The sequence below is a fragment of the Pseudorca crassidens genome, chromosome 12 (assembly GCF_039906515.1).
Source record: "Pseudorca crassidens isolate mPseCra1 chromosome 12, mPseCra1.hap1, whole genome shotgun sequence".
NCBI lineage: Eukaryota > Metazoa > Chordata > Mammalia > Artiodactyla > Delphinidae > Pseudorca > Pseudorca crassidens.
Genome location: NC_090307.1, coordinates 17,634,384 through 17,653,555, shown reverse-complemented (window position 1 = coordinate 17,653,555; position 19,172 = coordinate 17,634,384). Strand labels below are relative to the sequence as shown.

Genomic DNA, 19,172 nt, shown 5'->3' with positions numbered 1-19,172 from the left:
GTAAATTCTGGGTTCAGTTCGGGCAGTTAGTTTGAATCACTATCAGCGGGGATTCTTAGGAAAAAGATCTTGATTATTCAACCCAAGGAGGAATTTAGTTTAGATTCTGTTCCTAACCCTACCTGGTTCAACATTTTTCTAAAAGAAGTCAATGAAGGCACAAAAGACGTGCTTATCAGATTTACAAATATGACTCATGTCTGGGAGGGATAGTTAACACAGCCAAAGAACAAATCAATATTCAGAGTTATTCTGTGAGGTTGGAATATGGAAATAAACCAAGAGTATAACAGGACTGAACACAAAGTCTGAGTTTAGGTTAAAAAAATCAATAGGAAAAAAGGCACAGCATTAGGTAAGTATGACTTGGCAGCAGCCGACGTGAATACAAGGTCGGAGATTTATCCGACTGTAAATTCAGGACAAAGCAGCAGCGCAATGTGGCTGCTAGGAGAGCTGATGCAGTATTAGGCGCTGCCTTAGTCTGGGGACCCCCAGAAGCAGAGCCCAAGATAAGGATTCCAGTACAAGTAATTAACTGGGGAGGTGACCCCACGACACCTCGTCCTGTAGGGGGTGGACAGGGAAGGAGCCAATAAAGAGTGAGTATCAAGCCAGTAGCTATGCAGGTGACAGGGGCTTGACGCTGCTGGGACACTCGGTGAAGCATGGGGAATGTGCATCTCAGGGCCACCCCGGCTGAGAGGTGAGAGAGCTGTGGCATTTATACTCCAACTCCCATTGGTCGTTGATGGAAGGCCCCTGTGGGGAGTGCTCATTCCTTGGCACTTCCAGATGGGCACAGTCCAAGTGGACTCTGGTAGCCAGAGAAAGCCCTCAGGTGAAGACATACAGGTGCTGGCAGTGAGAAGTCAGACGGGCATGTACCAACATGGTAAGACTCAAGGAGATGTGAGCTGTGCACCGGGAATACCTGCTACAGTCCCTAAGACTCATACAACAAACAAGTGTCTTTCTTGTTGGTCAACCATTACCTGGAGCACTGTGTTTAATTCTGGTGCCGCATTAAAGAGGAATCTTGAAAAATGGAGTATTTCTCAGAGTAGGGTCCCAAGACAATAAGGGGTTTGAGGACCATGACATCTGAAATGGAGCTATGGAGTCCCAGTTTGGACTTGGGGGTGGAGGATATATGCTTGACAGCTCCTGTTGGCTGTCAAACAGACATGTCCAACTCCACATGTCCACGTGGGAATTCAATTCCTCCCCTGTCTCCCAAAAATCTAGAACACCATGTTTGAAATAATTGTGCACAAATACAGAAAATACAATATGACCTGTACTTCCCACCAAAAAAAAGGTGGTGATACTCTTGTTCTAAAGGGGTGTTGAGGAAGGGGAACTGAATAAATATGGAAGGCCGAAAACCAAATACCAAAATGTCATATATATATATATATATATATATATATATATATATATATATATATATATATGTATAATTTTAAAGAAGCACGACATTTTGATACTGAAGCAATTAGTTGAAAGAATATACAGAACTTGGACAAATTCTTAACCTGAGACCATAAAAGAACACGGGAATTCATTTACAAAAACTAAAGCACCCCCATGGATGAACAAATAGAAGATTATTTACTATTTATGTGAGCAGACAGTATATGAATAAAGATCCCCACATACAAACATATAGACATACGTATAGATATAGTTAACTGTTAACTATTCACTCACACGTATACACATACAGTAAATTATAGCTGGGTATGACACTATGGTGGTTTTGATTTTAATACCAGTTTTCACCTGATTGGTGAAAATAAATTATGACACACCCATAAATGGAATATGAAGCTGGGGAAGTCTCTAGGTATTGATGGAGAATAATCTCCAAGATACAGTTTGCTCTGAACAAGCAGTCTCCCTGCCATGAACACTGGTCCCGTGTTTTATTTGGTTTCAGTCCTGAAGGGATCCTTCCCTTCCTTTCATTGCTCCTGGATCCTGGTCAGACTACTTACTAAGCATGTGGCCTTGAAAAAAATCCTTCAACTTCTCAGGATTCTAGTTTCCCCAAAATACCTTTGTCATAGGCTTGCCGTGGAGAACATTGGGAATAAGAATGAGCTTTTGGGATTGAGAATTTGATTTTTTTTTTTTTTTTTTTGAGTTGACCTGGGGAATAGAGAATCCAAAGCTGCCCCTAAAGCTTTTGTGGAAAGGAGCATTTATTCCTCTTTTCATTTACTGTTACTCTAGCCAAGGGACAAAATGTTTGTTCCTGGAATCCTTGCTTCCCCTGAGGAGGTTGTCAGGGATACAGTGACCTGGGCCAGTAGCAATGGACACGTAAAAATCAGAACAAAGGCAGGAGAACGGTACAGAGAAACAAAGAAAGCATCCAAGTCACCTGGGTTGGTACAGTTCAGGTCAGAAGCTGTGATAATAGCACTTTGGGAATCCCAAGGCAGCGTCAGGCGGGGAAGCTGTCAGCTCTCATCTAGGCTTGTTCCAAGACCTCCTGTGACAGTCAGGATGCCACTGCAAATTGAATGAACAGAAAGACACAGCGTGAAGACCAGACCCAGGAAACATCTTCCAAGAACGAGGGAACTGAGCCCATGCCAAAAAGCACACTTAAATGTCTAGGATTCACAAGGACAAACTCAAGGAGACCATCTCCCTATAACCAGGAAGAATTTGTTACTGTGCAAATCTAAGAAATTGAAGTCAATGTCTGAGGCAAGATGAAAAAATTAGAGTTGACCCTGATGATGGAAAGATTTTCACAAGGGTTTCATTGTTTAATCTGTTGGCTGTCTGTACTTTCTAGAGAATGAGGTGGAAACAATATAGAGCAATTTGGTCCTCCTTTCTTGCCAAGTGGCTGCCTCGCACAGGGCTGGCGTTCCTGGCGGCTCAGCACTCTGGACTTTGGGGGATGCTGGTGAAAGGGTAACAGTACCTTGTACCTTACAAAGTACTTCCACGTCAGTTATGTTAGTTGACCTCAACACCACTAAGAGAAATGTAATATGAGGAAACTTGGGCTCTGCAAAGTGACGTACATCACACAGTTCGAAATGGACCACACCATGGACCATGCTACTTCTACCAGCCACCCCTCCATTCCTCAAATCCTCCTTGACCTACTCCCGTCCCTGTAGTGCCATTCATTCAGCAAAGGGATCTCGGGAAGCCCCATCCCAAGATGAAAATACCTCTAGGAGGATTATCACATGGATGACATTATCTGCCAATGAGGATGAGTTTATCCAATAGGACCCTTAGGAGATGAAAGACAAGACAGACACGTTCTGAAATAAGGCTGGAGAGAGTAGAAGAAATCTGGAACACACGGCGCTGTTAAATACAGTCAGCGAATCCAGGCAAGAAACCCAGAGGAAACTCTGGGCAGCTGGAGAGCATTTTGAAGGCATGGAGGGACCCAGAGAAAATGGACAGAAAGGTCCCAAGACAAGTGCCACCTACGCTGAGGTTATATCTGGAGATGGTCCAGATCCTGTGACTTGTGGTAGGTCTTCAGTTTCAACACGGCCAGCCAGCTAGAAGGAATGAAGAGTTGGGTTTGATTGAAGCAGACAAAAGGGAACCTGGATGCACAGAGATGACTACGGAAGAGGTCAGTTAGCAATGGAAAGAGCTCTCGGGAACTTTAAATCTAGACAGCGGCCATAATCCCAGGGTCTGCGGAACAAGCCCAGGCAGAGAGGAAGATGTCTGCAACCTTCTGTAATGTGGAAACCTGAGTCTCAGAGGCTCAGCTGGGTGCCTAGCAGGGAGCACACTGGGCAGGTGAGGGTGAGTGGGCCACCCAGACCCATTGAAATGCCCCTGGAAATCAGGGCCCCAGCGTAGAGACTTGGGACGTAAATGAGCAGAGGCCTGGGCTCTGTTACCCAGAGTGCCAGGGATTAGAAGCCTGACTCAAAGTGGATAGGAAACTGGAGTTAAGATGAACAATATACCCTCTGACTTACAATTCCACTCCCATGAATTTTACTCTACAGATATTCTCATACATGTGGGAAATGGCATACATACGAAAATATTCACTGTGGCATTGTTAGTAATAGCCAGAGGTTGGAAACAACCTAAACATTGTCTATGCCACCAATAGAGGATGGCTAGAACAAACTATGGCCTACTCTTGTGAAGGAATTAAGCTGCAGAACTTCTATGCATGGATCTGGAATAATCTTCAAGGCACAGTTTCCTCAAAATTAGCAGAGCAAACCACTATGTACAGCAGGCACACAGCACTGTATTTCTTTTTTGTAAGGCATGACTGGGGGAACCCTCTGGGCGCGAGACCTGGATGCCTGGGTTATAGGGTAGGAAGGAGATATTTATCAATACGTCCTTTTGTAAATCAGGGGATTTGTACTGTGTGTATGTATTACCTATTAAGAAAATACAGGCTTGGAAGGATTCGATGACAGGGAGTAGAATATCAGAGCCAGAGAAAAGAGTTAGCAAAGATGGGAGCTCAGGCAGAGGCAGGGCCAGTGTGTTTGCTGTGGTGTGTTCCTAGCCAGGGTCAGAGGGAGCCAGAGAGGGCGAGGGTGAGGCAGCTCAGCCCAGGAAAGGGACACCTGACAGTAAGGAGTAAGGAGAGGGCCAGGTGACGAGGCAGCTCTCCAAATGCCCTCCTGCCCTGGAGATTTAGTTCTGGAAGGGAATTTTCAGATCACTCAGTCTAGTGGTTCCAAAATGTTAGTCTGCTATTTGACTGTGTCAGAACCAACCAAAGCCCTTGTTAACAAAATTCAGACAGGTGGCCCCATCACAGACCCCTGAGTCTAAAAGTTTTAGTTGTGAGTGGGAGCTGGGCCTTGGCATTCCTGCAGATTGTAAGTTCAGCCAGGTTGGGAACCACTGACTTTGACCATCCACCTCTCTCATAGCTCAAGGGGATTTCCAAGCAAGATAATGCTGGTGTAGTGACCACAGATCAGTCAGGAGGCTTCAGGTTAGTACCCACAAGCAGTGTAGTTCATCATCCATTGCAAAGAACACAGGTTCATGGTCACACAGACTATGTGGGAATCCCAGGCTTGCCGCTTGATAGCTATGTCCTTGGAGATGACTTAATATTGTTATGCTTCAATCTCTTCTTCTCTACATGGATTTAGTAATACTTAGCCCATAGGCTTACAATTTAAATAGGATTGCATATAAATATACACGTATAACACCCACTTGTCATTACTATTGCTGTTCTATTACTGCTGTTGCAACCTCACAGGAAGATAATAATGACCTTGCCGGAAGACGAAGGACTGTCATCACAGGAAGAGTCAGAAATGGACCAACCAACTTCTGCAGCATCATTGAAGCCCAGCATCAAACCATCAGAGGAACCAGAGTGAAAAGTGGGCCCGACATGACATCAGTTTCCTGTGAGGCTCATAATCCCATGACTGCCTGAGCCATTTACAACTCCATCCTGGCCTACATTTAGTGCTTAATCACCCTCAAAATATACCATTCTATGCTGGTAGTGGGATTGTCTTGGGCTTATGCAGTGAGCCACACTAGAGGGAAAAACAGACGGGTTCTGGATCTCCAGAGTACTTAGAGCGCTCTGCACTTTTTGTTGTATTTAACTGGGCTCCTGATCAGATCACTTTCCTAGGATTACAGAACGGAAGCCTGAGGTATTCATCTGATCTCTTTCTCTCCGAGCACCTAATTCCATTAATGAGCACAGAAGCACCTTCCCGGAGCGTTTAATGGGTTTGGGCTCAGAGTCACTTCAATTTCGCATCACGCCTGGCTGGCAGAGGCCCCGACGTGCAGTGAACTTGGCAGTGTAGGGCTTTGAGAAGCTCATCTTGACCCCTCTTTCTCAGGCAGAACTAAATTTTACCCAGAGGCCAGGCTACGAGCAAATATTTCTTCAGATTTGGAACTTTCAGGAGAGACTTTATGTGAAGTGTGGTAGTTTGGTTGCAGTTGGGTTTTTTAAACTTATTCCTATTTTTTTAGGTACTGAAGAGGGTGGAGAAATGGCTGAGGGGCTCCCTGAATCTGGCTCCGAGTGTAACTGGTGCATCAGGATGCCGTCAGGGTCCTCCTCAGAGCTCCTGTATTTTCACTTCATTTCTTTTCTCCAGAATCTGCACTTCATAAATATTGGAGCCTTTATATCTGAAGTGAGGGGAGAGAGAAAAATGAAGACTAAATGCAAGGAGATGAGGTGAAGAGCTCACCCCTGAGAGGCACAGAGAAGAGGTCCCTGGGAGCAAGTCTCTGGGGATTGTACCCCACCCCGTCTTCACAAAGGGGAGGCAACAGACGCCTAGAGAGGTAGGGGATTCTGTGGCCAAGCAGGGACCAGGACCCAGATGTTTGAGACTGACTAGTTTGGCAAAGTCAGGAAGAAAGCCCTGGGCTGGGGAAAGGGGAACCGAAGCTGAGGAGTTAGAGCTAAATTTGTTGGCAAACCTGTCCCTAGGACTTTTTTCAAAAGCAATTTCTAAAATATCATTACATCAGTGTCTCACTTTCTATTGCTGTGTAACAAATTAACACAAAGCTAAACAGCTATAAATAACACACAGTTATTATCTCCCAGTTTTTGTGAGTCAGGAATCCTGGCACAGCTGAGCTAGATGCCTCGGGCTTAAGGTATCTCAGAAGACTGCAGTCAGGACTTCAGCTGGGGCCATGGTCTCATCTGCAAGTCCGCCTAGGGGAGGACCCACTTGCGTGTTCACTCATGTTCCTGGCGAGACTCAGTTCCTTGTGGATTATTGGACTGAGGGCCTTAGTTCCTTGCTGGCTGTTGGTCAGAGGCCCCCCACAGTTCCTTGCCGTGGGGACCTCTTCATAGGGCAACTCATAACATGGCAGCTGGCTTCCATTGAAGCAAGTGAGGAAACAAGAGAGCATGGGAGAGTGCCTAAGACAGACGCCTGTCTTCTTACACCCTATTTTGGAAATCACATCCCATCAACTCTACTGCATCCTATTGTCTAGAAGCAAGTCACTAAATCCAGCCCACATGCAAAAAGGAAGCAGTGGTTCAAGGACATGAATAACAGGAGATGGGGATCATTGGGGGCCATCTTGGAGACTACCTGCCAGTAACTTGTGTTTTTGGTAAAAAACCAGAAAATGCAGACATGCTATACTTCATAGACAATTTTATCATGAAGATTTTAACTACTTACATATTCTTTCATGATGTTTTATCTACACATATATGCAGTTTAAAACATGTCTCCAACAATATAGACTCTTTGGGAACATATTCTGTTAACTCAGGAATATATCATTAAATCTGTATCAATAAATATTGTTCTACGTCATTTTCAATGGTTGAACTTCTTTCATCACATATTCCATCATATGAGCTGTGATGGTTAATTTTCTGTGTCAGCCTGACTGGCCCATGGAGTGTGCAGATATTTGGTGAAGCATTCTTCTGCGTGTGTCTGTGATGGCATCTCTGGATGAGGTTAACATTTGAATTCACAGACTGAATAAAGCAGATTGCCTTCCTTGGTGTGGGTGGTCCTCATCCAATCCTTTCGAGACCTGAATAGAACAAATGGCAGGGTAACAGAGAACGCCCTCTCTCTGCCTATTTTTGAGCTGGGGACCAGTCTTCTCCAACATATGGACTTGGACTGGAATTTACACTATTGGCCCTCCTGGTTCTCAGGTCTTTGGAATTGCAGACAGTTGATCATGGGACATCTCAGCCTCCGTAATTATCTGGGCCAATTCCTTATAATAAATCTTGAAAAACAATTCTAAAATTTGTATAGAACCACAGAAGACCCTAAATAGCCAAAGCCATCTTGAGAAAGAAGAACAAATCTGGAGATATAACACTTCCTGCTTTCAAATTATATTATAAAGTTATAGTAATCAAAATAGTATAATATTGACATAAACCATATCCAAAGATTGGCTACACAGACACACGGATAAATGCAACAGAATAGAGAGCCCGGAAAGAAACCTTGCATTTATGGTCAATTAATTTACGACGAAAGGAGCTGAGAATATGCAGTGGGGAAATGATAGTCTCTTCAATAAATGATATTGGGAAAACTGGACAGTGACATGCAAAAGAATGAAACTGGAGGCTTATACCATACACAAAAATCAACTCAAAATGGAGTAAAACGTTAAATATAAGACCTGAAACCATAAAACTCCTAGAAGAAAGCACAGCGGATAAGCTCTCTGACATCAGTCTTGGCAACGGAAGAAGGAAACCATGAACAAATTGAAAAGGCAACCTACGGAATGGGAGAAAATATTTGCAAATCTGATAAGGGGTTAATATTTTAAAAAATAGTCATTTCTTGGTATCTCCAGGGGAGTGGTTCCAGGACCCACAGCAGATACGAAAATCCACAGTTATTCAAGTCCCATGGTTAGGTCTCCATATCTGTGGGTTCTGCATCTGTGGAGTCAACCAACCACAGATTGTAAACACAGTACACAATGTTTACATCATGTAAACCTGATGTAACGCAGATATGAAGTGTTGACTACATATATAAAGAACTCACACAACTCAATAGAAAAAAAAATCTGATTTTAAAATGGACAGAAGAACTGAGTAGACATTTTTTCAAAGAAGACATACAAATGGCAGACAGGTACATGAAAAAGTGCTCAACATCACTGATCATCAGGGAATGCGAACCAAAACCGCAGTGAGATACCACCTCTCATTGTTAGAATGGCTATCATCAAAAACTCAAGAGATAAGAAGGGTTGGTGAGGATGTGGAGAAAAGGGAACCTTTGTGCCCTGTTGGTGGGAATGTAAATTCATGCAGCCACTATGGAAAGCAATTTAGAGGTTCCTCAAGAAATTAAAAATAGAACTACCATATGGTCCAGCAATTCCACTTCTGAGTATATATCCTAAGGAAACTAAATCAGTATCAAAGACATCAGTATCAAAACTAAATCAAAGACATATCTACACCCCCATGTTCATTGAAGTATTGTTTACAATAGCCAAGACATGGAAACAACCTAAGTGTCAATCAGTGGACAAATGGACAAAGAAATTGTAATATATATATACAATGAAATATTATTCAGCTATAGAAATAAGGAAATCCTACCATTTGCAACCACATGGATAGACTTTGAGGGCATTATGCTAAGTGAAATAAGCCAAACAGAGAAAGACAAATACTTCATGGTAACACTTATATGCAGAATCTAAAAAAAAGTCAAACTTATAGAAACAGAAAGGAAAGTGGTCGCCAGGGTCTGGGGGTTGGGGGAAATAGGGAGAGGTTGGTAAAAGGGTACAAATTTCCATTTATAAGAATAAGGATCTAATGTCTAACATGGTGACTATAGTTGATAACACTGTATTGTATAATTAAGAGAGTAAAACTTAAATGTTCTCACCAAAAAATAAAATAAAAATAAAACCATCAGTTGAATGGTAGAAAAATAGGAAGAAAGAGAGACAGACAATGAGATGGCTGGTTTTGCGGAGATTGTCCCCATTTGGGGCTTTGTAGGAATTCCCAGTTCACATGAGAAGTATCTATTGCAAATACGCACATTTAACTTCATGGCACACCCTGGAAAGTGCCACCTAAAGGCAATGGACCAAAGTCAGCAATTTCAGTTCAATTCCTGGTTCTGTTAACTAGTCTTGTGACTTCAGGCAAGTCACCTCATCTCTCTGGAAATGAAATTGTGGAACCAGATCAGAGTGAGTAAATATACAGCCCATAATTCCATCCTTGCATCTACAGAAGACACTGACAATTAATTGTTGCATTCTTGATGACCAGTCTACACAGCAGCCTCATGAACCTTAACCCAGGTCTCCAGGCAGACACTACCAGTGGCTAGAGTTGGCCTTCCAGAATGCCATCTTGGAACAAAATGATCCAGTGCCAATACTCCATGATCGGGGCTTCACCTCATTCACCTTCTCCACAAGAAGCTGGGATGATTTCATCTGCAGGGGAGGTAGCGGAGGCTAAGAGTGGAGAGGGCTCTTACATAGGACACAGGGTAGCTGTTCTCCTTCCCTCCTCAAAAGCCAAGCTGTTTTGGCCAAAATACTCTGACAAGGCACCAAACAGACCTGTGAAAAAGGAACCAAGAGTACTTTCAGGGGGCTAACTTCCTTCATGGGTTCCTGTCACATCCCAGGGGAACATGCTTTTGTTCCCTTTGCTTTTTGGGGTCTGAAGGAGCCATCAAGAGGAATAAATGATTGCCTCTTGGTCAACCATGTGGACCCATGACTAGGTGCTGGTCTCAGGGGGAATGGCTGAATCCCTTCAGTCTTGGGGTCTCCAAAATGGGACCCCTTTGAAGGTAGAACTTGGATTTGGATCTAGGTCAGAAGGACAAACATGACTACCTCGCTGGACAGATGGTAGAGAAAAGCAAAGTTCTGAGGTTGACCATGGGCTGAAGATAGCTCTTCCACACCAGGCATCTGAAGGTGGTGGCAGGCACTCAGGAAGCTGACCAGACAGCCAGGTTAGGAGACTCAAGGTGGAGCCAAGGGAGGCAGGCAGGACCCAGGCCCAGGGAGAGGAGGGGCTGGGATCTGAGGGCTCGTGGACAGGGTGGGAGCGGTGAACAGGGAGAGAAACCAGGCAGGAAGGTGGGGGGATGTGAGGCCAGGAAGTCAGAAACCAGGCCCAAGGGCAGGAGAGCAGGGAGGAGACCTCAGTGACAAGGACAGCGGCTCCACAGAGGGGCAGTTTCCCACTCAGACAGAAAACTTACTACATGCTTCCTCCCGGGATGGGACAGCTCCTGGTAGAGGGAGCCCTGAGCATGCGGTAGGCAGGGGCTGGGCAGGTAAGCGCCTGCCTTGCCTAAGTGGGGGAGCCAGGCTGGGGATGGGGGAGAGTCTGACTGCAGTGATTAGGGGTGGTGATCGCAACTGCTCTGCTGCTGCTCCTTTTTCAAACCTCTTCACAGGAGTACACTCAGTTTCAATCAGTGTGTATGACATAATTTTCGTGCCCCTAACTAATGCTTCCTGGGTGTCTTTCAGATGGAAGCTGAGTGGCTCTAACACTATGGGGTACAACTGGGTAGAACTTGTTGAGAGAAATGGGTTACTGGCATAGCCTAATGCCAGGTTGACGCTGGAAGAAGAAGGTGTGTTCACTGGAGCAAGTAAGAACTTGGCCTTGAGAGTATCTAAGAGGGTTCAGGCCAGGCCCAGGTTTTCTAACCCAGTGGAAAATGGCGACTCACGCAATAGCATATACAGCCATTTATAGAGACACCGAAACAATCTGTCCTGTGCTAAGTGCCAGCTGGTCGGTGTAACTTCAAGTCTTTGAATCACCACAGGTGGGCTGCCAAAAATCTCAGAGTTGAGTGTGACACGAACACAGAAAGCTTGACAACCACTGAAATGAAGTGACAGAGCCAGTGAGGGAAAGAAAAAGACCCAACAGGGGTCTTGACCCCACCAAGTTGGGTTGCTGGAAAATACAGATCAGCAAACGCAGCAGTTCTCAACTTGGCTGCACACTGGAATGACCTGAGCAGTCTTATAACTTTTGCTGCGTGGGTCCCACCCTCAGAGGCTCTGAATTTAATTGGTCTGGGTGGGAGTTTTCAAAGCTCCCCAGATGATTATAATGCGCAGCCCAAGTTGAAAGCCAATGAGCCAGCTGCACAGCACTGACTTAATCAGGGGTGGGAGGAAGGAAGGGGAACAGCAATCAGTTTTACCTTAATTTCCCTTTGCAAACTACTAAAACTGAGCAGCATCGCTGAAAACCCCACTGCTCTGGGAAGAAGTCATTATTGACTGGAAACAAGCATAGGAGGATTTCAGCTAAGTGGAAGAACTGATTTTCCCATGCTGGTACCTCCAGGAAAGGCCTTCTATCTGCCCAGTTAGGGAGCAGGCATCCCATCACTTCATAATTTAAACTTAAAGCCATCCCAGGAAGACGTGTACCATTTGCCCTATGTTGGTGGGGCTTGGCTCAAGTCACCAAATGGGTCTTCCCCATCTCACTTTTATATTTTTTATGGAGAAACTCAGCATTATCCTCCAGCCAAATGGTACCAATGGAGCATGTCCATGCCCGTACCCTCTTAATTTCTCACCCTTCTGTCTCCTTCTCAGAGCTTCAAAGACCACTAACTGGCCCCCTCTGATGCCTCTCCCCATCCTGACCTCACCTTCCCAGGTGACATAGCAGACAGCAGTTTCCTTCTTGAGTCATCAAAGTTTACTTGTCCCATTTCCCATTTCTTCAGAGTCCTGATAAATGATTTCAAGTTGATGGGCTGGGAAGTGATAGTAGCTTACTGAGTAAGATATGGCACAGAACCTTCTAGACCAGGTGTTTCCCAAGAGGTTGGTACAAATTAAGAGAGACCAGGCAGTGGGATGGGACAGGGTAGGGAGTGATGGGGGACAAACAAGACTTTTTAACATGCCTCAGATGTCACAAGTGGTTCAACCTGCCCACGAGCTGCAGGAAGAAACTAAAGAAGGAGAAATGGGGAAAAGTTGTATGCATGGGGAGGGGGTGGGTAAGGGAGAATATGGGAAAGAAAGAAAACTGGAAGGCCATTTTAGGCAGTGGTTGGAGTTTCTTGGTTTCTTCATGGAAAGAGAGTGAAACCATTTCCTCTAATGAGTGAGAATTATCCAATTAATCTATAAATCTAAGGGCTGCTGTGGGAAATGAGATCTGCAAAGAAATGCCAGGTTGGCATCTTGGGTGACGGGTGTAAACGTGTATGATGAAGCAGAAAATCTCTTCTACACTAAAATATCTGCAGAATAAATCAGGACAAGAATTGCCAAATTCTAATGGTACATTAGGAGCAATTTACTTTATCTTGATTCATTTCTTTGGAGGAAGAAAATTTTGCTTTGGGGTTGAGTGCAAAAGTCTATGATCCTTAGTAGGCGTTGTTAATGAAGAAGAGAGAGGCTTTGAAAAGCAGATTTCTATACCTGAAGGAATTTATAAGAAGTTTCTTACTACGTCATGGAGGAAAAGGCTCAAGGAGATAAAGAACTATGGGGGAAAACAAGTGCCCTTTAAATAATCAGCTCAGGGGACTCAGGAAAAACACTGGAATGCAGAAAGGACAGGAAGCGTAGCAAAATGGTGCTGTGTTCTGGGACCTAACAAGGGGGCAGGTGGGAGCCGATGAAGTGAGGAGAGGAGGAAAAGAGCAAGTCACTAAGGAACAAAGAAGTGGCCTAAGCACCAAGGCACAGAAGCAGAAAGGTTAGACAGGCTTCCATGAAATGTTACCGGAAGTATTCTTCATTTACATTGCACAGAAGAAAACCCCAGGAAAATACCATTCCTGATGGGCAAAGAGGGCAAGCAGGTAACCGGAGGACTCAAAATAGCAGAGGTTTTAATGTGTATATTTACTTCTGTCTGTACCAAAAGATGCTACATTTTGATGTAAGGTCTGCGGGTTACACTCAGAAAGCAACAACAACCAGACATTTTGTCTCGTGTGGAACCTGTTCCCAATAATTCTCAAGATTTCTGATCTCCTGTCAGCCCCACCGTGGCTGCTGAGTACAGTAGGTTTCTTCTTTGAGTCTTCCTTCTTTAACCCTGGGTTTGTTTTCCAGGCATGGAGTCTCACCCTACGTGACATGGCTCGGACCAGTGTACCTGAAATAGAGTGGAGCATCCTTTGCAAAAAGCTATCTGAAACTAAAACCACAGAGACTCGCAACACTCAATTGAATGGATATGGGGAATTGGCAGGGACCATTGGGGAGGGACCAGCAATTACTCTGAGTGTTTCCCAGGGAAGGGGCGTTACCTTGGGAGCTTCACAAAGAACAAACACGATGCCCATCATTTAGGAAGCAGAAAAAGATGACCACATTCCTTACAGCCTGATAAGCTTAACCTGGTTTCCAGGGAAGATGCTAGAACAAATCATCAAGCAATCAATGTGCAGTCAGCCAGAAGGGGGCAAGGCCTGGGGAGCTTATGGACACAGCCGTGTGAAGAGTAAATCAAGTCGGACCAATTTAATTTCCTTCTATGATAGAGTGACAGGCCATGTAGATAAGGTGGAAGCAATAGATGTAATCGACCTGAGACCTCAGCAAGGCATTTGCTTCTGCCCCACGTGACAGGCTCAGTGACAAGCCCTCTTGCTACGGTTCAGGCCAGGGGTCAAGAACCCCAGAGCTCTCACACACGACGGTGGGAGAGCCAGCTCCTGCCAGGCTCGCCTGCTCTTCGCTCCGTTGCCTGAGTGGGTTGAGGTTCGTTGTCACACAATTTTATTTGACGAGCATTTGTTTTGTGCCTCCTGGGTCTGCATACTCTGGCATTTAATAAACGTTTGTTGAATAAATGAATGAATGCATTCTTAGGCACATGAGCTACGACCTTAGGAGACTGGCACCAGGGAGCCTAACCGCAGTCCACCTCCTCCATGGCAAACAGACAAGCAGAAAATACTCAGCTAATTGCTCCTCCATCCATTCAAAATACCAGAACCCATTTTTATATTTATACCGTATTGACATTGGGTGTGTGCAGAGTAGAAAGCAGGATCTTTCCTGCTGCCAATGGTTGCCATTTTTTTCAGAATTGAGAGAGATAGAGAGAGAGTTAGTTCCAGAATGGATTAGATGATCTTCAGATTACCCACCTTTGCCTGTAGGCGAGATGACAGAATTTTAATAATGCAAACTATCCATGGGTCATAACAAATTAGTCTAAGTTGAAAAGTTGAAGCAGGCACAGAAAACAGCCTACTGCAATGGGGGCCCATGAGACAAAATTCGGGAATGAAACTGAACACGATTGGTCTTTGTCAAGATTGTAGGTCAGGCTAGAGCTAAATGGGACCTAAATGTAGTTTTCAACAGACCCCCGGATGGCAGGAGAAGCCATATGGCTTCAACCAATGGCATAAGGTGAATGCCGTCCAGCCAGGAAGCAAACCTTCAGTGCCCCACAGAGCAGATCTCATGTGATTTCCAGCCCCATTTCTTTGGAGTGAGTGCAGAAAAAAATGGCTGAAAGAACTAAGTGGTTGGGGAGATACCTGAGATATGAGAGAAAGGGCTAAAGCAGTTAACTAAAGAGAAGGCTATCAGGTTGTCAAGGGTCTAAAAGTGGTAAGTGAGGCACAAATAATTATTCTCTCCCTCCTCGTTGGGTTAGGAAAAAGGAAATGGAATATTTTATTTTTAAAATTTATTATTTTAAAAAATATTTTATTTTTATACAGTTTTAAAGGTTACACTCTATTTACAGTTATTAGTGAATATTGGCTATATTCCTCATGTTGAATATAGATCCTTGTAGCCTGTTTTACACCCAACAGTTTGTATCTCCCTTATATTGCCCCTCCTCCACCACTGGCAACCACTAGTTTGTTCTCTATATCTATGAGTCTGCTTCTTTTCTGTTATATTCACTAGTTTGTTGTATTTTTTAGATTCCACATCAAGTAATATCATACAGCATTTGTCTTTCTCTGTCTGACCTATTTCACTTAGCATAATGCCTTCCAAGTCCATCCCTGTTGTTGCAAATGGCAACATTTCACTCTTTTTATGGTTGAGTCGTATTCCATCGTGTGTGTGTGTGTGTGTGTGTGTGTGTGTGTGTATGCCACATCTTCTTTATCCATTCATCTGTTGATGGACACTTAGGTTGCTTCCATATCTTGGCAATTGTAAATGATGCTGCTATGAACATTAGGATGCACATATCTTTTCAAATTAGTGGTTAAAAAAAAAAATCTAATACCATAAACAAAGTAAACTCAAAATGACTTAAAGACCTAATTGTTAAGACCAGATACTATAAAACTCCTAGAGGAAAACATAGGCAGAAAACTCTTTGACATAAATTGCAGCAATATTTTTGTGGATGTGTCTCTTAAAGTAAAGGAAATAAAAGAAAAAATAAACAAATGGGACCTAATTAAATTTAAAAGCTTTTGCACAGCAAAGGACACCATCAACAAAATGAAAAGACAACCTATGGGAGAAAAGATATGACTGATAAGGGATTAATATCCAACATATATAAACAGATATATAAACAGTTCTTAGAACTCAACATCAAAAAATAAACAACCTGATTACAAAATGGGCATAAAACTGAATAGACATTTTTCCAAAGAGGAAAGGCAGATGGCCAAGAGGCCCATGAAAAGATGCTCAACACCACTAATTATCAGGGAAATGCAAGTCAAAACCACAGTGAGATATCGCCTCACACCTGTCAGAATGGCTATCATCAAAAATACAAGTAACAAGTGCTGGTGAGGAAAAGGGAAACCTTGTGCACTGTTGGTGGAATTGTAAATTGGTGCAGCCACCATGGAAAACAGTATAGAGCTTCCTCAAAAAATTAAAAATAGAATTGCCATATGATCAAGCAATTTTACTCTCCTCAAAAAACAAAAACACTAATTTGAAAACATATATGCACTCCAATGTTTACTGAGGCACTGTTTACAATAGCCAAAATATGGAAGTTAGCTAAGTGTCCATCAGTAGATGAATAGATAAACATGTGATATATATATACAATGGAATATTACTCAACCATAAAAAAGAAAACTTGCCATGTGTGACAATATGGATAGATCTAGAAGATATTATGATAAGTGAAATAAGTCAAACACAGAGAGATACATACCACATGATTTCATTTATATGGGGAATCAAAAAATAAACAAACAAAACAAAATGAAAAGAGACTCATAGATACAGAGAACAAATGGGAGGTTGCCAGAAGTAAGGGGGTAGGAGGTAGGTGAAATAAGTGAAGGGGATTAAGAGGTACAAACCTCCAGCTATATAATAAATAAGTCATGGGGATGTAATATACAACATAAGGAATAGGGTCAATAATATTGCAATAATTTTGCATGAGGACAGATGGTTATTAAACTTATCAATGTGATTATTTCATAATGTATACAAGCGTAAAATTATGTAGTACCTGAAACTAACATAATATTGTATATCAACTATATTTCAATTCAAAAAATTAAAGAAAAAAACAAGGAAAGGAGAAAACTATTGACTCCAAAATACACACAGAAAGGAAATACAGTTATAGCACACTGCTCGGCTTGACAGTAATCATAATCATAACAACGTACACTTTGAATGTTGACTTAATCAAAAGTTGTGATGTAACTATACTGGGAGGATGGAAGAGGGGAAAGCGGGAGCAAATGAGAGCTAAATTGTCTTATCCCAAAATAAAAATCAACAGACAATATAAAAATCAGTCAAATCAAGAAGTGTAGTATAAGCATTTCATTTGAAGGTAAATAACTGAAAACAGCTAAAAGACTTTTTAAAAATGGCTGCCCGGGGAGCAGGACTTGAGGATAAGAAGGATCAGGGTCAGGGGCCTGCTGTTTTTTGATACAAGTTTTTTAGCACTCTTTAAAGTGTATGCATGTCTTATTTTTAAATGTTAACTCTATTTTTAGTGTTTTGAGAAAACTCCATACCGTTTTCCACAGTGGCTGCACAAATTGACATTCCCACCAATAGCGTATGAGGGTTCCCTTTTCTCTGCATTCTCACCAACTCTTGCTATCTCTTGCGTTTTTGATGATAGCCATTCTGACACTCACTCACTTCCCACAAAGCTGGAGACATGCCCTGGGAGAGGGCTGCTGTTAGAAACTTCCATAACCTGCTCGCCAGCAGGAAAACATCCCAAAGTATCAGGAAGATGACCTCTACCCACCTTCCATCTTCCCAAATTGTCCAAGTGCTTCTTATTGGTGGGACCAAATCTCTTCTCATACACTAGCTACAAGGGAGTCTGGGAAATACAGGTTTTGACTTGCTGGGTTCCAGACAACACGAGGCAGAGATGGAGCTGAGTGCTGACCCATCACCTCCAACACTCTGGCGATCTTTGAAAGTGTGGCAGGAATAAAAGATTATGTGGGAACCTTGCCTTTTTATTTGGGGGCAGCTCCAAATGTTATTAAAGATGGTCTTTTCTCTGGGCCTTTCAGTTTCTCCATAGAAGCAGCCCTCAATCTCCATCCTGGAAGGATAAGCCAGTTCTCAGCATCCTGGGGGCTGGAGGGGTCAATGCTTGGCGTGCCTCACCCTGTTCTCCCTCTACCTGAAGTCCCTGAGTTCAGAGTTTCAGTTTTTAACCTAAAAATTCATGTGGATGAATCTACTCCACAATAAATCTTAGTTTGTTTTAGTAAAAAATAATAATATTTGTTTTAATATAAAAATATTCTCTGCTGAATCTTTGGGTGAAATAATGCTCCAGAAAGCTATTCCATGTTTAATTTGTATTTTAAGAACTACTCCCTGATACATGGCCACATATCCCCCAGAGTTACACATCACCCAGTTTGAGAAATATGGGCCTGGATTATTTCTCTAAGATTCGATGACTATTTTTCTCTTCTTAGTAGGTAGGTAAAAATGAAAAACAACAAAAGAAAGGAAGGGAAGCTTGAGAAGGAATGACCTCCCTCTTGTTTTACAAATAAATCATAGAAGGACAAAGCTGGAATGGAAAATTCAGAACAGTGATCAATATTTGGAGAAAAGAAACCAAAAGGCCATGGTTTATTGCACGATCCACGCACGACGTGCAAGAAGGAAGCTAACTGTGAACACAGGTTTCCAGGGCTGGGAGGAGGTAGAGACAAATCCTTTTTTCAATGAACGGAGCCAGTGAGAGCCTGCTGGAAGTAAATTCACTGCTTCTGGAAAAAGCCATAGTTCTGCTTTGGGAAGCTCCCAGCATACCTTTTTTTTTTAACTTCCGGGGCACTAAACACAGCAAATCATACATTGTTTTCTTCCAACCCTTAGACTGGCTGATGGGGACATGTCCAAGACACTACTCACTACCTTCTTTGGGTGTCAAGCTGGGCAAAATCAGTTGGTATAATTGGGTGAAAGAAAATGAAAATCAGAGCAGTGTGTAGTAAAGTGAAAAGAGAAAGATGTACAGTAACTCCTTTGAGTAGGAGAGAAAAGGATGGAAATGTGAACGACGATGCTTAGGTTTGTGGTACCCTCTGGGGGCAGAGCACTTGGACAGACATGAACTCATCCAGTCCTTTCAATGCTGTCTGATAGTCCCATTTTATAGATGAGCAAATGAAATCCGAGCAAGGTCCAGAGATTTGCTCAACATTACAAAGATAGAAAATAGT

General features: G+C 43.1%; 1 long non-coding RNA gene across 1 annotated transcript in view; it reads right to left on the bottom strand.

The window, feature by feature from the left end:
• Nucleotides 1–2,388: 2,388 nt before the first annotated feature.
• LOC137204095 (uncharacterized) overlaps nucleotides 2,389–19,172 on the bottom strand; it is an 88,228-nt gene continuing 71,444 nt past the window's right edge. The window contains exon 3 of the long non-coding RNA XR_010933419.1: nucleotides 2,389–2,520. This is a non-coding gene — a long non-coding RNA (uncharacterized lncRNA). The remainder of the gene's footprint in view (nucleotides 2,521–19,172) is intronic.